Source organism: Pongo abelii, chromosome 3, assembly GCF_028885655.2.
Source record: "Pongo abelii isolate AG06213 chromosome 3, NHGRI_mPonAbe1-v2.0_pri, whole genome shotgun sequence".
In the NCBI taxonomy this organism is placed as follows: domain Eukaryota; kingdom Metazoa; phylum Chordata; class Mammalia; order Primates; family Hominidae; genus Pongo; species Pongo abelii.
In genome coordinates this window covers 27,128,180-27,145,785 of record NC_071988.2, presented here as the reverse complement: position 1 = coordinate 27,145,785, position 17,606 = coordinate 27,128,180, and the positions used below count along the sequence as shown (strand labels likewise).

The 17,606-nt window shown below is 34.4% G+C and overlaps 1 long non-coding RNA gene across 1 annotated transcript in view; it reads right to left on the bottom strand.

The window, feature by feature from the left end:
* Positions 1 to 229: 229 nt before the first annotated feature.
* LOC129058933 (uncharacterized) overlaps positions 230 to 17,606 on the bottom strand; it is a 92,530-nt gene continuing 75,153 nt past the window's right edge. The window contains exon 3 of the long non-coding RNA XR_008524387.2: positions 230 to 377. This is a non-coding gene — a long non-coding RNA (uncharacterized LOC129058933). The remainder of the gene's footprint in view (positions 378 to 17,606) is intronic.

The window sequence follows — 17,606 nt, the reverse complement described above, 5'->3', positions numbered from 1 at the left end:
CTAATCTTGGTTTATAATGTTAAGAAATTCTGACTTATATTATATAGGCCCCAGGTATTCTCTAGACCTCACAGACGTTAATACATTTCCATTTTAAAGACAATTTCTTCATGGTTAATAGGGTCATTTAAGTTGAATCTTTATTTTTAAACATGGAGATTTTAATTTTTTTCTACTAAGTAACATTAACATTTCTGGAGGTGAATTGTGTCAGGAAACTTTGCCGTGGAATCCATCAGTTTGTCCCCTCTCAGTGCTTAATGTTTTTCTCTCTCTGATGTATCACTGTCTCATGCACAGATTCTTTTTATCAACAAAGGAATGAGTACGTCTTGATAACTTGTCTAGTTCTGGTCTTCATTATTTTAGTTCTATCTCTAAAATAAAAGAAGAAGAAGGAAGAAAAGGAGTGGGAAAACACAAGGAAAAGAAAAGGAGGAAAGGCAAGAGGAGAAAAAGTGAAAGAAGCAGTTATCTCTGTAATGACATGAGCAACTACTTCTGTCTACTTCTAGCTCAAACTGCTAATATATTACATTAATAACAACCATATATTAAACCTTCAACTAGATATCTCAGCTTGGATGTATCAATGTTATTATAACACATATATTTATTTGTTGAGTACTTAATACATTCAGGACTCTGGGCTACATCCTTCAGAGATGAGTTAAAAATAATATGTATGGAGTGAGTGAGAAGATGGCAGATAGGAGGCAGGACTAGCTTGCAGCTCCTGCTCAGATGGACAGAGCAGCATGTAGAGACTCACATCATGAACTTTTGCTACAAGAACTACCTCAGGAACACACAAGGAAAACCAAGAGAATCCACAGACCCTTTGAAGGGACAAGGCTCCCTGAGACACCAAAAAACTGTGAGTTGGCTTGCTTTCTCAATGGGGAGGCTTATAGTCTGGGGCAAGTACTCAGGCCTGGTCACTGGCTGACTGGAAATAGATTCAGTGCTGTTGAAACGAGGGGCATGGTGGGAGTGAGACCACCCTTTAGGACGGTGGGCTGCGTGGGAGCAGGGTAAGGCCTGTGACTGTGGCTTTCTCCCACTTCTCTGGTGACCTGTGTGACTCAGCTGAGACAACCATACTGCCCCTGGGAATATAACTCCACTGGACTGGGAACCACACCCCCATCTCCCATAGGAGCTGCAGAAAGCCCCACTCAAAAAGAGGCTGAGCTCAGGCATGCCCATCCCAGCACTCATTTGGTGGTCTTTCTCTACCCACTCTGGTAGCTGAAGACAAAGGTCGTAATCTCTTGAGGGTTCTATGGCCCTGTCCACCGCCTGAGAAACCTGAATACTTAACCAGGTTTCCCTAGGGCAAATTTGCATCTTCCCAGTAGGACCATAGCTGATGAGCTCTTAAAAGCACCACCTCCTGGCTGAGGCTAACCAACACAAAACCAGCACATTAAACAAAAACACAATCAAGGACCCTCACGGAGTCCACTTCACTCCTCTGCTACCACCATGGGAGCTGGTGCTGGTATCCACAGCTGCAAGACCTGAAGACGGATCATATCATAGGACTCCTTGCAGACACTCCCCAGTACCAGCTTGGAGCCTGGTAGCTCCACTGGGTGGCTAGACCCAGAAAGATAAAAGCAATCACTACAGTTTGGCTTCCAGGGAGCCCCATTCCTAGAGGAATGGGGAGAATATCACATCAAGGGAGCACCACATGGGACAAAAGAATCTGAACAGGAGCCCTTGAATCCCATATCTTCCCTCTGACGTAGTCTACCCAAATAAGAAAGAACCAGAAAAACAATTCTGGTAATGGGACAAAACAAGGTTATTATACCAGCCCACCAGCAATGAATCCAAACAAAGAAGGAATCCCTGAATTTTCAGAAAAAGAAGTCAGAAGGTCAATACTTAAGCTAATCAAGGAGGCACATGAGAAAGGTGAAGTCCAACTTAAAGAAATCAAAAACTGACTTGAAAGAGGAATTCTTCAGTGAAATAGATAGCATAAACAAAAAACAATCACAACTCTGGAAATCAAGGACACACTAAGAGAATTGCAAAATGCACTGCAAGTCTCAGCAATAGAATCAAACAAACAGAGGAAAAAGTTTCAGAACTCAAAGACAAAGCTTTCACATTAACCCAATCCAGAAAAGACAAAAAATAAAAACAATGTGAGCAAAGCCTCCAAGAAGTTTGAGATTATGTTAAATGACCAAACCGAAGAAAAATTGGAGTTCCTGAAGAAGATTAATCTAAGAGTTTGGAAAACGTATTTGAGGGAATAAGTGAGGAAAACTTCCCCAGCCTTGTTAGAGATCTAGGCATTCAAATACAAGAAGCTCAAAGAACACCTGAGAAATTCATCACAAAAAGATCATTGCCTAGGCACATAATCATCAGGTTACCTAAAGTCAAGACGAAGGAAAGAATCTTAAGAGCTGTGAGACAAAAGCATTAGGTAACCTATAAAGGAAAACCTATCAGATTAACAGCAGATGTCTCAGCAGAAACCCTCCAAACCAGAAAAGATTGGGGTCCTATTTTGAGCCTACTTAAACAAAACAATCATCAGCCAATAATTTTGTATCCAGCAGAACTAAGCTTCATAAATGAGGGAAAGATACAGTCTTTTCCAGACAAACAAATGCTAAGAGAATCTGCCACTACCAAGCCAGCACTGTGAGAGCTACTAAAAAGAGTTCTAATTCTTGAAACAAATCCTAAAGATACACCAAAATAGAACCTCCTTAAAGCATAAATCTCAATGGACCTATATAGCAATAACACAATTAATTTTTTTAAAAAATATGAGGTATTTAGGCAACAAATAGCATGATGAATAGAATAATACCTCACATCTCAATACTAACATTGAATGTAAATGGCCTAAATGTTTCACTTAAAAGATAAAGAATGGCAAAATGGATAAGAATTCACCAACCAAGTTTCTGCTGTCTTCAGGAGACTCACCTAACACGTAAGGACTCACATATACCTAAGGTAAACTGGTGGAAAAAAAGTATTCCATGCAAATAGACACCAAAAGTGAGCAGGAGTAACTATTCATCTATCAGACATAACAAACTCTAAAGCAGCAACAGTTAAAAAAGACAAAGAGGAATATTACATCATGATAAAATGACTAACAGAAAAATTCCACAATTCTAAATATATATGCACCTAATACTGGAATTCCAAAATTTATAAAACAATTATTACTGGACCTAAGAAATGAGATAGATGGCAACACAATAATAGTTGGAGACTTTAATACTCCAGTGACTGCACTAGACAGGCCATCAAGACAGAAAGTCAACAAAGAAACAATGGACTTAAACTATGCCCCTCAACAAATAGACTTAGCAGATATTTACAGAACATTCTACCCAACAACTGCAGAGTATACATTCTATTCATTAGCACATAGGACATACTCCAAGATGGACTTTCTGAGAGGCTGCAAAACAAGTCTCAGTGAATTCAAGAAAATCGAAATTATGTCAAGTATTCTCTCAGACCACAGTGGAATAAAATTGGAAATCAGCTCCAAAAGGAATCCTGAAAACCATGCAAATACATGGAAATTAAATAACCTGCTCTTGAACGATCAATGGGTCAACAATGAAATCAAGATGAAAATTTGAAAATTATTTGAACTGAATGACAATAGTGACACAAACTATCAAAACCTCTGGGATTCAGCAACAATGGAGCTAAGAGGAAAGTTCATAGCATAAAATGCCTACATCAAAAAGTCTGAAATACCACAGACAGACAATCTAAGGTCACACCTCATGGAACTGCAGAAACAAGAACAGTCCAAATCCAAACTCCGTAGAAGAAAAGAAATAACAGAGACCTAAACACAACTAAATGGAATTGAAATAAAAAAGATAATTGAAGCAAAAAGCTGGTTCTTTGAAAAGATAAATAAAATTGATAGAACAATAGCAAGATTAACAAACGGAAAAAGAAGAGAAGATCCAAATAAGCTCATTTACAAATGAAATGGGTGATATTACAACTAAAACCACAGAAATACAAAAGATTACTCAAGGCTACTATAAACAACTTTACATGTATAAACCAGAAAGCCTAGAGAGATGGATAAATTCCTGGAAATATAAAACCCTCCTAGATTAAGCCAGGAAGATATAGAATCTCTGAACAGATCAGTAACAAACCGTGAGATTGAAATGGTAATAAAAAAATTGCCAATGAAATAATGTCCAGGACTAGAAAGAGTCACAGCGGAATTCTATCCAGCATTCAAAGAAGAATTGTCACCAATCCTATTGATACTATTCCAAAAGATAGCAAAAGAGGGAATCCTTCTTAAATCATTCTATGAAGCCAGTATCACCCTAGTACCAAAAGCAGGGAAGGACATAACAAAAAAAGAAAGCTACAAACAAATATTCCTAATGAAGACAGATGTAAAAATCCTCAACAAAATGCTAGTGAAACAAATCCAATAGCATATCAACGATCGTCCACCATGATCAAGTGGGTTTCATACTAGGGATGAAGGGATGTTAACATACAAAAGTAAATAAATGTGATATACCATATAAACAGAATTAAAAATAAAAAGCACATGATCATCTCAATAAATACAGAAAAAGCATCTGACAAAATCCAGCATCCCTTTATGATTAAAACCCTCAGCAAAATCAGCATAGAAGAAACATACCTTAAGGTAATAAAAGTCATCTATGACAAACCCACTGCCAACAATATACTGAATGGGGAAAAATTGAAAGCATTCCCCGTGAGAACTGGAACAGGTCAAGGATGCCTTCTTTCACCACTTCTCTTCAATGTAGTACTAGAAGTCCTAGCCAGAGAAATCATATAAGAGAAAGAAAGAAAGAGCATTCAAATCATTAAAGAGGAAGTCAACCTGTCGCTGTTTGCTGATTATATAATTATAAACATAGAAAACCCTAAAGACTCATTAAAAAAGGTACTAGAACTGATAAACAAATTCAGCAAAGTTGCAGGATACAAAACTTATGTACATAAATCAGTAGCTTTGCTGTACATCAACAGCGACCAAGCTGAGAATCAAACCAAGAAATCAACCCCTTTCACAATAACTGCAGAAAAAACAAAACAAAACAAAACAAAAAAAAAAACCTTAGGAATATACCTAACTAAGGACGTAAAAGACCTCTACAAGGAAAACTACAAAACAATGCTGAAAGAAATCACAGACAACACAAACAAATGGAAACACATCCCATGCTCATGGATGGGCAAAATCAATATTGTGAAAATGATCATACTGCCAAAGGAATCCACAAATTCAGTGCAGTTCCAATTGAAATACCACCATCATTCTTCACAGAACTAGGAAAAAAAAACCAAAATTCATATGGAACCAAAAAAATAGCCCAGATAGCCATAGCAAGACTAAGCAAAAGGAACAAATTTGGAGACATCACATTCCTCAACTTCAAACTATACTATAAATCCATAGTCACCCAAACAGCACAATACTGGCATAAAAATTGGCACATAAACCAATGAAATGGAATAGAGTACCCCAAAATAAAGCCACATACTTACAGCTAGCTGATCTTCGATAAGGCAAACCAAAACACAAAGTGGGGGAAGGACACCCTATTCAAAAAATAGTGACGGGATAATTGGCTAGCCACACGTAGGCGAATGAAACTGGATCTTTGTCTCTCACCTTATACAAAAATCAACTCAAGGTGGATCAAAGACTTAAATCTAAGACCTGAAACCATGAAGATTCTAGAAGATAACATTGGAAAAACCCTTCTAGACATTGGCTTAGGCAAAGACTTCATGACCAAGAACCCAAAGCAAATGCAACAAAAACAAAGATAAATAGATGGGCGCTAATTAAACTAAAAAGCTTTTGCACAGTAAAAGAAATAGTCAGCAGAGTTAACAGACAACCCACAGAGTGGGAGAAAATCTTTGCAATCTATACATTTGACAAAGGACTAATATCCAGAATCTACAACAAACTCAAATCAGCAAGAAAAAGCAATCAATCCTATCAAAAAATGGCCTAAGTACATGAATAGACAATTCTCAAAAGAAGATATACAAATGGCCAACAAGAACGTGGAAATATGTTCAAAATCACTAATTATCAGGGAAATGCAAATCAAAACCACAATGTGATACCACCCCACCCCTGCAATAATTGCCATAATCAAAAAGTTAAAAAAAAATAGATGTGTTGATGTGGTGAAAAGGGAACACTTTTACACTGTTGCTGAAAATGTAAACTAGTATGATCACTATGGAAAACAGGGTGTGGAGATTCCTATAAGAATTAAAAAAAGATCTACCTTTTGATCTAGCAATCTTACTCCTAGGTATCTACCCAGAGGGAAATAAGTCATTATACAAAAAGATACTTGCCATGCATGTTTATAGCAGTACAATTTGCAATTGCAAAAATGTGGAACCAGCCCAAATGCCCATCAATCAACAAATGGATAAAGATATATATATATATATATATATATATATATGCACACACACACACACACCATGGAATACTGCTCAGTCATAAAAAGGAATGTAATAATGGCATTCAAAGCAACCAAGATGGAATTGGAGACTATTGTTCTAAGTGAAGTAACTTAGGAATGGAAAACCGAACATCATATGTTCTCACTCATAAGTATGAGCTAAGTTATGAGGATGCAAAGGCATAAAAATGATATGTTGGAATCTGGGAACTAAGGGGAAAGGGTAGGGGGTGGTGAGGGGTAAAAGACTACACATTGGGTACAGTGTACACTGCTTGGGTGATGGGGGCACCATAATCTCAGAAATCACCACTAGAGTACTTGTTCATGTAAGTAAACACCACCTGCTTCCCGGAAACCTATTGAAATAAAAAAAAATAACATATATGCTTTAAACACTTACAGCAAGTGATTTCATCCACTTCTCTATTTCATGACATCTCTCATCATTAACTTTCCTATTTTTGTTTTATAACTCCAATATATGATGCTTCTTCTTCCCTTACATCTATTCCAAACAAATGCTAAAGTCTATTTCATTTTGCACTTATTTTAAACATTAGTGCATTTTTCTTCCTCTTTATCCAAAATGCTACCTTAACAACATGGTGATTAAAATTGCATCTTATTTCTTCCCATATATGCAATCAATGTGCTGATTAACATTTTATACTTTTGGGTTGTACATTTAAGCCTTTAATCCATCCTGAGTTAATTTTTGTATGTGATGAAGGGAAGGGTCATTTCAATCTTCTGCATATTGCTAGCCAGTTATCTCAGCCCCATTTAGTGAATATGGAATCCTTTTCCTATTGCTTGTTTTTGTCAGGTTTGTTGAAAATCAGATAGTGATCTACATGGTTACTGTAGCCACGTAGTACAGTTTGAAGTTGATTAGCATGATGCCTCCAGTTTTGTTCTTTTTGCTTAGTATTGCCTTGGCTATTTGAGCTCTTTTTTGGTCCCATATTAATTTTAAAACAGTTTTTTCTAGTTCTGTGAAGAATGTCAGTGGTAGTTTAAAAATAATAGCATTGAATCTATAATTTTCTTTGGGCAGTATGGCCGTTATAACAATATGGATTCTTCCTATCCATGAGCCATTCAGGACATAGGCATGGAAAAAGATTTCATGACGAAGATGCCAAAAGCAATCGCAACAAAAGCATCCCCATTAAAAAGTGTGCAATAAATACACACAGACATTTCTTAAGAGAAGACCTAAATACAGCCAACAATCATATGAGGAAAAGCTCAACATCATTGATTATTAGGGAAATGCAAATCAAAACCATCATGAGATAATATCTCTTCAGAAGTCAGAATGGCTATTAAAAAGTCAAAAAATAACAAATGCTGGAGAGGTTGTGGAGATAAAGGAACAATTATACACTATTGGTAGGAGTGTAAATTAGTTCAGCCATTTGAAAGTGTGATGATTCCTCAAAGACCTAAAGACAGAAGTACCATTCAACCCAGCAATCCCATTACTGGGTACATACCTGAAGGAATATAAATTGTTGTATTATAAAGACACATGCACATGTATGTTCATTGCAGCACTATTCACAATAGCAAAGACATAGAATCAACATAAATGTCCGCTAATGATAGGCTGGATAAAGAAAATGTGGTACATATACATGATGGAATACTATGTAGCCATAAAAAAGAACAAGATTATGTCATTTGCAGGGACATGGATGGAGCTGGAGGCCATTATCCTTCGTAAACTAATGCAGGGACAGAAAACCAAATACCATATGTTCTCACTTATAAATGGGAGCTAAATGATGAGAACACATGAACACATAGAGGGGAACCATACACACTAGGACATTTTGGAGAATAGGACAAGGGAGAGGATTAGGAAAAATAACTCATGAGTACTAGGTCTAATACCTCAATGACGAAATAATCTGTACAACAAACCCTCATAACAAAAGTTTACTTATGTAATAAACCTGCACATGTACCCCTGAACTTAAAAGTTAAAAAAAGTATTGATCAGCAGCTATTTTGCTAGTATTGAATAAAATCTGTTTGCTAGCATCGAATGTTATAATTCCTAAACCTTTGACTTAGAATGGCATTTTCTTCTACAAATGGCTTTCATTGTGTAAATTGGCATTGGTAAATTACAAAGTTAGATAAATAAAGGTATTCATAACACATTTTATATTATAACACATCATATATCAATTGAGTGGTCTAATCTGGAATAGTTCTCATCACTAACATTAAGGTTATATTGTATTTGTTGTTTCTACATTCATTAAAATAATGCGGTTATTGATCAGAAAATCCTGATATATTACTAAAACATGAAAAGACGTATTTTGTATTACTTCTTGTGTTGTGTGTTGTGTATTCTAGCTAAAGTCTAATTTCCAGTAACCAAGAGGGATGGAAGAAAAGTGATCTCTAAATAGATTGTGTTATGAGTTGAATTGCATCTCACCTAATTTCATATGTTGAAGCCCGAACCCTCAGTATTCCAGAATGTGACTGTATTTGTAGATAGGACTTTTAAAGAGGTGATTAAATTAAAATCAGGTTGATAGGGTGGGTCCCTAACTCAATCTGATTTGTGTACTTAAAAAAGGGAAAATTCAGACACACAAAGAGATACCAGGGTATGTATGCACAGAGAGAAGGACGATGTCAGGCCATGAGAAGGCACCCATTTGCAAGTCAAAGAGAGAGGCCTCAGAAGAAACCATAATTTCCAGACCTTGACATTGGACTTTCAGCCTCCAGTACGGTGAGAAAATAAATTTATGTTGCTTAAGGAAAAAAAAAAAAAAAAAAAAAAAAAAACTAACATTTTATAAAATGTCATTTTCAAATAGACTGAAAAAAATATTTATTATTCTTTAGTGCCCATTCCTGTCTGACCTCAATTGTCCTCATCCAAAGACAGGCATACTCACCATAGGCAGACTCATCAGTCGAGTTAAGCATCATCAATTGCTTATTTATATTTGTATTTGTAATTTATTTTTTTTTGCCAGACAGTTCATAGTTAACTATACTTTCCATCTAAATGCTCGTTTTTAGGTAGATTTGATTTTTTAAAAATTTTTTGTCTATTCTTATCCTACAAACTTTACTATCATCAGAGGATAGGTGAAACATATTGGAATCTTACTACCTGGGAGATTGTAGAGATTATGTTTAGGCTTTAGAACCTGGTTTGATTCCTGAGCCCTCATGTACTCATCATGCTTACTTGGCCCTGCTATTGCCCTTTTCTGAAAAACTGGAATTCTGGATTGCTGAATTTTCTGATGTTCTAGTTGTTTGCACACCTGGTTTCCCTGTGTAAAATGCAAATCACTTAGCTGCATTTATGACATTCTTTGTCACAGTTTGGCCCCTCTGGAAACAGAAGTTGTTAGGGGTGCAAGATGTTTATTAGAGATCAACATCTATAAAAGGTAGGAAAAGAAAACAAAATTTGTAACATCAAGAAATCAAAATTCGTAACATCAAGAAATCAAAATTCTTTGCAGCATCAACAAATCATTAATCAACCCAATGGGAAGTTCTAGTATTGCCCATCAGAGCTGTCTCACAGTAAAATGAAATGATTAAACTTCTGTTACATCTGCTTCACTCTATCGCCTGATGTGGATTGCTCTGAGAGGTACTACCTATATTAAGACAAATAGTGTCACACATGAAATCATCTTGAAAGATGAGCAACAAATTGTCAGATGGGAAAATATTTGTAGAATATAAAAACAATTTATATAAACATCACATTGAAAAGTATGACATAATTGTATATTAGAACATGGCTTAATGTTGGTGATATAAAATGTATAAAATCAAACGTGGTAAAGAAGGTCAAATAGTAAACAGAAGCTAAACCTGGAGACAGACATTTACTAATCTCTATGTGTTAGACACCGTTTTATGTGCTTCATATGTATTACTTCAGAGAAGTACTGATAGAAGGATAATGAGATAATGTATGCCAATTATTTATTTCTGCACAGGAATGTCCCTAAATCATAATACTTAATATGTATAAAATGTTTGGAGAATCGGGTGAGAAGAGTAAGGAAAAGAGCAGACCTGTGAATACATAGGTCTATCTTTCTCTTCATGAGTTTTGTAACACATACCTGATGATTAAAAAAAAATAACACCATCTCATACTCAAGAAAATGGAATTTAAAAGGTGGGAAGGCAAAGTTACCCAAATAAAAGCGATGTTTCCACACTTCACTCAAAGTAATAAAATGCTGATACCAGTAGACCATTACAAGTCACAAACATATACTATAATACCCAGAGCAACAAATATAAAAATTTCAAAGACATGCACTCAAAAACATTATAAATAAATCAAGATGAGATCTTTAAAGTATTCAAGTTAAACTGCAAGAAGGCAAGAAATAAGAAACAGTGAAATATGAACAGAGGACTGAAATAGAAAGCAAAAATGATCAAATGGCACACTCGAGTACTAACATATCAGTTACCTTAAATGTAAATGATCTAAATATTCCAATTAAAAGTCAGAGATTATGAAAGTTAATAACAAAAAAGGGGAGGGTACAATTATGTGTTGCTAAAAAGAAATACATTTCAAATTTAATAATATAAGCAGGTTGAAAGCAAGGATGGGAAAAACATACCATGAAAACATGAATCCAGAAATAGTAGGAGTGGTTATATTTAATATCTGATGAAGTCGAGTACACAGTAAAGAAATGACTAGCAACAAAGGGAGACATTACATAAAGATAAAATAGGTACACCAGGAAGACCTAATGATCCTACATATTTAAACAACTAATAACAGAGCCTCAAAATACGACAATTAAACTCATCAAAATGATGAAAGAAAAGTAGACAAACCAAGTTATAGCTGGGGACTTCAACACCCCTCTCTTAGCAACCAAAGGGGAAAAAAAAGAAAATCAGCAAGATATGGAAGAACTGAACTACACAATCAACAAGTTGAATCCAACGGACATATGTAGATTCATCCACCTGAAACAGCATAATATACCTTTTTTTCACATACATGTAGACCATTTCCTAAAATAAGTTGTATCTGAAACCTAAAACAAAATTCAACAAATTTAAAAGAATTGAAATTATACATATACAGCATGTTCCCTGGTCATAATAGGATCAAAATAAAAGTCAGTAACTTGAAGAAAACAGGAAAATTTCTAAACTTGTGGAAATTAAACACACTAAATATTCTGTAGGTAAGAAAGTCTCAAAGGAAATAAAAAATACAGAGAAATAAAATGAAATTGAAAACACAACTTATAAAGGCATATGAAATGCAGCCAAATCTGTCCCGAGGAAAAAAATTACAGAACAAATAATCAACTAGAAATTAGAAAAAAAGTCAAATCAATAATCTAACTTAACATCCAAAGTAGAAAAAGAAGAGTAAAATGAAACCAAATTAAACAGATTAAAGGAATAAACAAGGATAGGGCAGATCAATGTAATTAAAACTGGAAAAGTAATAGAGAAAAACAATAAAACAAAAAGTTATTTCTTCAAAAAATCAATAAAATTGATAACATTTGAGCAACACTGACTAAACATTGAGAAATAGATGAGACATAAAGAGGCAAATTACCAAAATTTGAAATTATACAGGGGATTCACTACGGATACTGCAGTCACTAAAAGAATGATAAGGGGCTACTGTGAATCATTATATATTCCTATAACTCTTACAATCATTGTATTTATAATTTTACAAAAAACAAATCTCTAACCAAGTGAGCTTCATTGGCAAACTCAATCTAACAATTAATGAAGAGTGGAATAGTAGGGAAGAAATATTTCTCAATTCAGTATATGAAGCTAGGATTACACTGATACCCAAATCAAAGGAGTACAAAAAATAAAATAAAACTACAGAAAAATATTTATCAAGAATTGAGACACAAACTTTGTTAACAAAATATTAGTAAATATAATTCAGCAATATATAAATAGAAATTTAATTTTTGTGTAACTATAAGAGATACAAGTGCAATTTTGTTACATGGATAACATAACCATGCTAGAAATACAAGAATGCTTCAGTATTTGAAAATCAATCTATTTCACATCAGTGTCAACAAGCTAAAAAACAAACATCAATTAATTCAGTAAACACATTTAACAAAATTCAATACCTATTATGATAACTATTCTCAGTAAGTTATGATTATAGGGAAATTTCCTCAAATTGATAAAGGCTACCTACAAATATGTGCCAAGTAACACTTTACCTAGTGGTTAAAAAAATTAACATTTTCCCCTAAGATCAAGAACAAGGCCAGTGTGTCTGCTCTTACCACTCTGGTTCACATAATACTGAAACTTCTAACTTCTGCAATAAGGCAAGTCGAGAAAACAGCATACTGATTAGAAAGGAGTAAACTGTCTCTTTGCAGATGACATTATCAATGTCTATGTAAAAATCCAAAAGCATGTAAAACAAAATACACAAAATAAATTTTTAAAATAATAAATGAGCTCAGAAAATTTGCAGAATATAAGGTCAGCACACTAAAATTGATTACATTTCTACTTACTGACGAGGGGCACTTGGAAAATGAAACTAAAACACAAAACCATAAAATACTACTCTAAGGAAAATGAAATACATAGGTAATGTATTTGCCAAAACATGTATAGGATTTTTGTGCTAAAAATTAGAAAATGCTGGTGAATAAAATCAAAGAAAACCTAAGTAAATGGACAGACATGGTGTATTTATGAATGAAAACAAAAAAGACATCAATATTCTTAAAAATGATCTATAGTTTAATATCTCAGGTAGATTATTTTGTAGACCTCCACAAGCTTATTCTAAAATTTACATGCAAAAGCACAGGCCTTAAAGTATTTAAAACTACCTTTACAAAGAAGAATAAAATGAGAGGAATTATTTTATCTTATCTTAGAGCTTACTAGAGACCTACAGTAATCAAACCATTATAGTATTACCAGAGAAATAAGTACATTGGTCGGTGAGACACAATACAGATCCTAGAAATAGACCCACAGGAATATGCCCAATTGATTTTTGACATAAGTGCAAAAGTAATTCAAATAAGGAAGAAGAGATTTTTCATCATGTGATGCCAAGGTAATTGGACATCCATAAACAAAAAACCTTGACATCAACCTTTACTTACACATCAAACTTTATATGAAAATCAACTCAAAATTGATAATAATATTGAATTTAAAATGTATAGGTATAAAGTGTTGGAAAAATCATAGGAGACAATCTTTAGAACCTAGCATTAGTCAAACGGTTGTGAGAGTTGACACCAAAGACACAGTCCATAAAAAATTCATAAATTGGATCTCATCAAAAATAAAATTTGCTATGTAAAAGCCCATACCAAGAGGATGAAAATACAACTACACACAGGGAGAAAATATTTGGAAAATACTTATTTATCACAGGATATATCTAGAATATACAAAGAACTTTTAAAACTCAAGAGTAAATATATCAATTAAACAAAATAACAAATGAGGGGGCAAAGAACATGACCACACATTTTACTAAAGACAATATACAGATGTCAAAAATAAGCACATGAAGAGATGTTGGAAATCATTAGCCATTAGGAAAGTGCAAATTAGAGACACAATGAGATATCCCTACCTACCAACAGAATAACAACAACAACAAAAGTGTGGCAGTAACACATTATGGCAGGGATCTGCACAAACTAAGTCCTTCATGCAATGCTGATGGGAATGGAAAACGTTATAGTCATTCTGAGAAAAAACAAAATCTGTCAGCAGTTTATTAATAAAAAAGAAAGAAACGAGGGAAGGGAGGAAGAAAGGGAAAAAAAGGGAAGGGAAGGGGAGGGGAGTGGTGGGGAAAAGAAAAAGAAAGGAAAAGAAAGAAGAGGAGAGGGGAGGGGAGGAGAAGGCAAGGCAAGGGGAGGGGAGGGAAAGGAAGGGGAGGGGAAAGGAAAAAGAAAAGGAAAAGAGTGATTATCATTAGCATTTATGCTAGAGAAATCAAAATATTTTTAACACATATATTTGTACACTATTCAAAGAAGTTGCATTTATAATGGCCCAAATCTGGCATCAGTCTAGATATTCTTCAAATGATGAATGATAAAAATTCTGAAGTAGGTGCATATCTTGCAACTACTCACAATAAAAATGGTCAAATATTTCATACACACAATTTGGAAGGGCTGGATAGAGGTGGATGTGATTATGAAAGGACAAAAGGAAGGGTCTCATGGCAATGGAACTCTTCAATATCATGACCATAGTAGCAAATGCTTGAACCTACACATTTAATAAAGTTGTATAGAACTAAATGCATACATATGAGTACAAAAAATAAGGAAATATGAATACATTGAAGGATTTTGTGGATAAAAATACCCTAGTTGTGGAATTACATCATAGTTTTACAAAATGTATATAGGTAAAATACATGTAGGATTATTCTGTGTCATTTCTTATTAGATTATCTCAATACAACTTTCAATTAAAAGTGCTCATAAGTTATTGTTATTATTATTATTTGAGATGGAGTCTCACTCTGCTGCCTAGGCTGGAGTACAGTGTCGCAATCTTGGCTCACTGCAACCTCCTCCTCCTGGGTTCAAGCGATTCTCCTACCTCAGCCTCCTGAGTAGCTGGGATTACAGGCACACACTACCATACATGGCTATTTTTTATTATTAGTAGTAGTAGTAGTAGTAGAGACAGGGTTTCACTATATTGGCCAGGCTGGTGTCTAACTCCTGACCTCAAGTTATCCACCCACCTCAGCCTCCCAAAGTGCTAGGATTAAATGCGTCAGCCACCACACCCGGCCTGATCATAAATTTTTAAGATGATTTCTATGAGCATTTTTATTACCATGTATCTGACTATGAAGGGGTAGGAAGTATATAGAGGAATATAAAATTGGGAGAAAAGTACATTATTTCTCAACCTGTGGAAAACTAAATGAAGTAAATTTAAAATGAGGAGAGTGGCTATAAAATCAAGAGATGAACAAACTCCCATAACACAAGTTTACCTATGTAACAAATCTGCACATGTACCCCTCAACTTAAAATAAAAGTTAAAATAAATAAATAAATGAATTCATGAGATGGGCTTCCAGATGATCATGTAAGACCACTACTTGCGAGGTTTTCCAGGAGTGTCTAGAGAACTCCATCTCCTAAATAGTTAAACTGGTTTTTCTTAACAGGTATGACATTTAGTACTAAAAATACAGATATTAATACATGTTAAGAGAAAAATATTTTCATTGCAAAATTGGAATGCTGAATTAATTTAAAAAATTAAACATTTCTTTAATCTAGGAATTTACGGGGACTAAATGTTAATTTTCATTTTTAAGTCTCTATGAAGGGGAGATAAAATATAAATCCTAAACATCTTCAGTGTGTATGTGCGCATTTAAAGCACCTTTTAGTCCTAACATTCTTTGGAGTATATTTTTGCAAGGACTGGTTCAAACCAGAGTTGATCCATGCAGTTTCTAAGGTAATTTTTACTCTTATACTTTAATTGTCCAAGAAACTCTCTATACCTCTTACCACATAAGTATTTGTGGTTGTTTTTTGTTTGTTTGTTTTATAAAGGTCTAGAGAAAAAAATACTTTTTTTCTCAATTATAAAAGGCTTATACAGGAAATATATTAAGTATATTTTAATTTATTTTTCCCTCAGTAAATAGATATAGCAGTCAGTTGGCTTTTTTGATATGGTAATATGTAGGTCACCAATTAAATTCAAATATAATCTTGTTTTTGTATAATCAAAATAAGGAAATTCATAGTGTTTCATATATGAGATATTATTTTTCTACTTCTATATGCTCTTATATTTTGATTTAAATTTCATAATTTATGATATGAAAATGCCTTTGTGATCTGGAGCAATTCACTAAAACCATGATTCCCTAAAGTCATCTTGTTCCAAACACATTGTTATTTATTCTCATTTCACTGCAGTGATTTGACTTAGCATAATGCTGATCTGACTCTATTTTTGACTCTGAATTTTATTGTGGGCATGTGTCAGCTTATTCCTGAAGTGGTTATACATAAGCCCCACTCAAATATTCACTGTCCTATTTTGTGGTTTCTTTTTAGACAAGGCTTCCATTGAGAGCAATGGCCCTGACTTAGCGCTTTAGTGTCTCACCAATCAGGATGCAAGTTACATTTCTGGTGGAATTAACTGTTCAAGCAAACATATTCCCACGAAGAAAGCAAAGCTGAAGGTTCATTAATATTCAGGCCCACTGCAGATGAGAGGCTTCTCTTAAGTAAGCACATTAATCTTATCTTTTCTTGTGAGCATGCTTTACTAGTGACCCATGCCAAGTGCCTTCATGTGGCTATCTCCATTTTAGCACTTAAAAATTGCAATGTGGAGAGAAAGTGTTTTTTTTTTTGTTTTTTTCCCCCTAAAATCAAGTTCTCTGGATTTCTTCTTTATCCTGACCATTTAATTATTATAACTACAGAAGTTAACATTATTGCTCTGACACAGAACTTAGGGACAAGTGTGCAACTTGTACCTTGTTGAAGTTTATCTTTCTTCCCAAATAACTATTAAATATCATTAGGCTTCATGAAAAATGTCTCAGGACTTCTTATTCTGGAAGTTGCCATCTACAATGGTTTATAAAAAACGCCAAGGAAAGATTCTATTATTAAGCTACGCTATTTTATTTCTTCCCTTCTATTAATCCCTTATTCTCCTCCCATCAATATCTACTAGGTTTTTTTCTCCTCTAAAAATCACAATCAATATTAACAAATCAGATATTATTTGAATGTTTATTTCTCTATCAGGTAAAAATGGCCAGGTGAACTCTCACCTAATTCTCATGGTATGCTTGGAGAAATCTAAGTTAAGTAGATTCTTACAGTATGTGCGAAATTCACTTCAAGATTTCCTGGACAACACCTCTAAGGGTAGGTCATCATCATCTGGACTGAAACTGCGCTAAAATGTGAAGCTATGTGGCTTTGTAAATTGAAGTAGGCCACACATCAAAGTTACCACAAAGAAAGTGTGACCTTAAATATAAAAGTCAAACTGAAA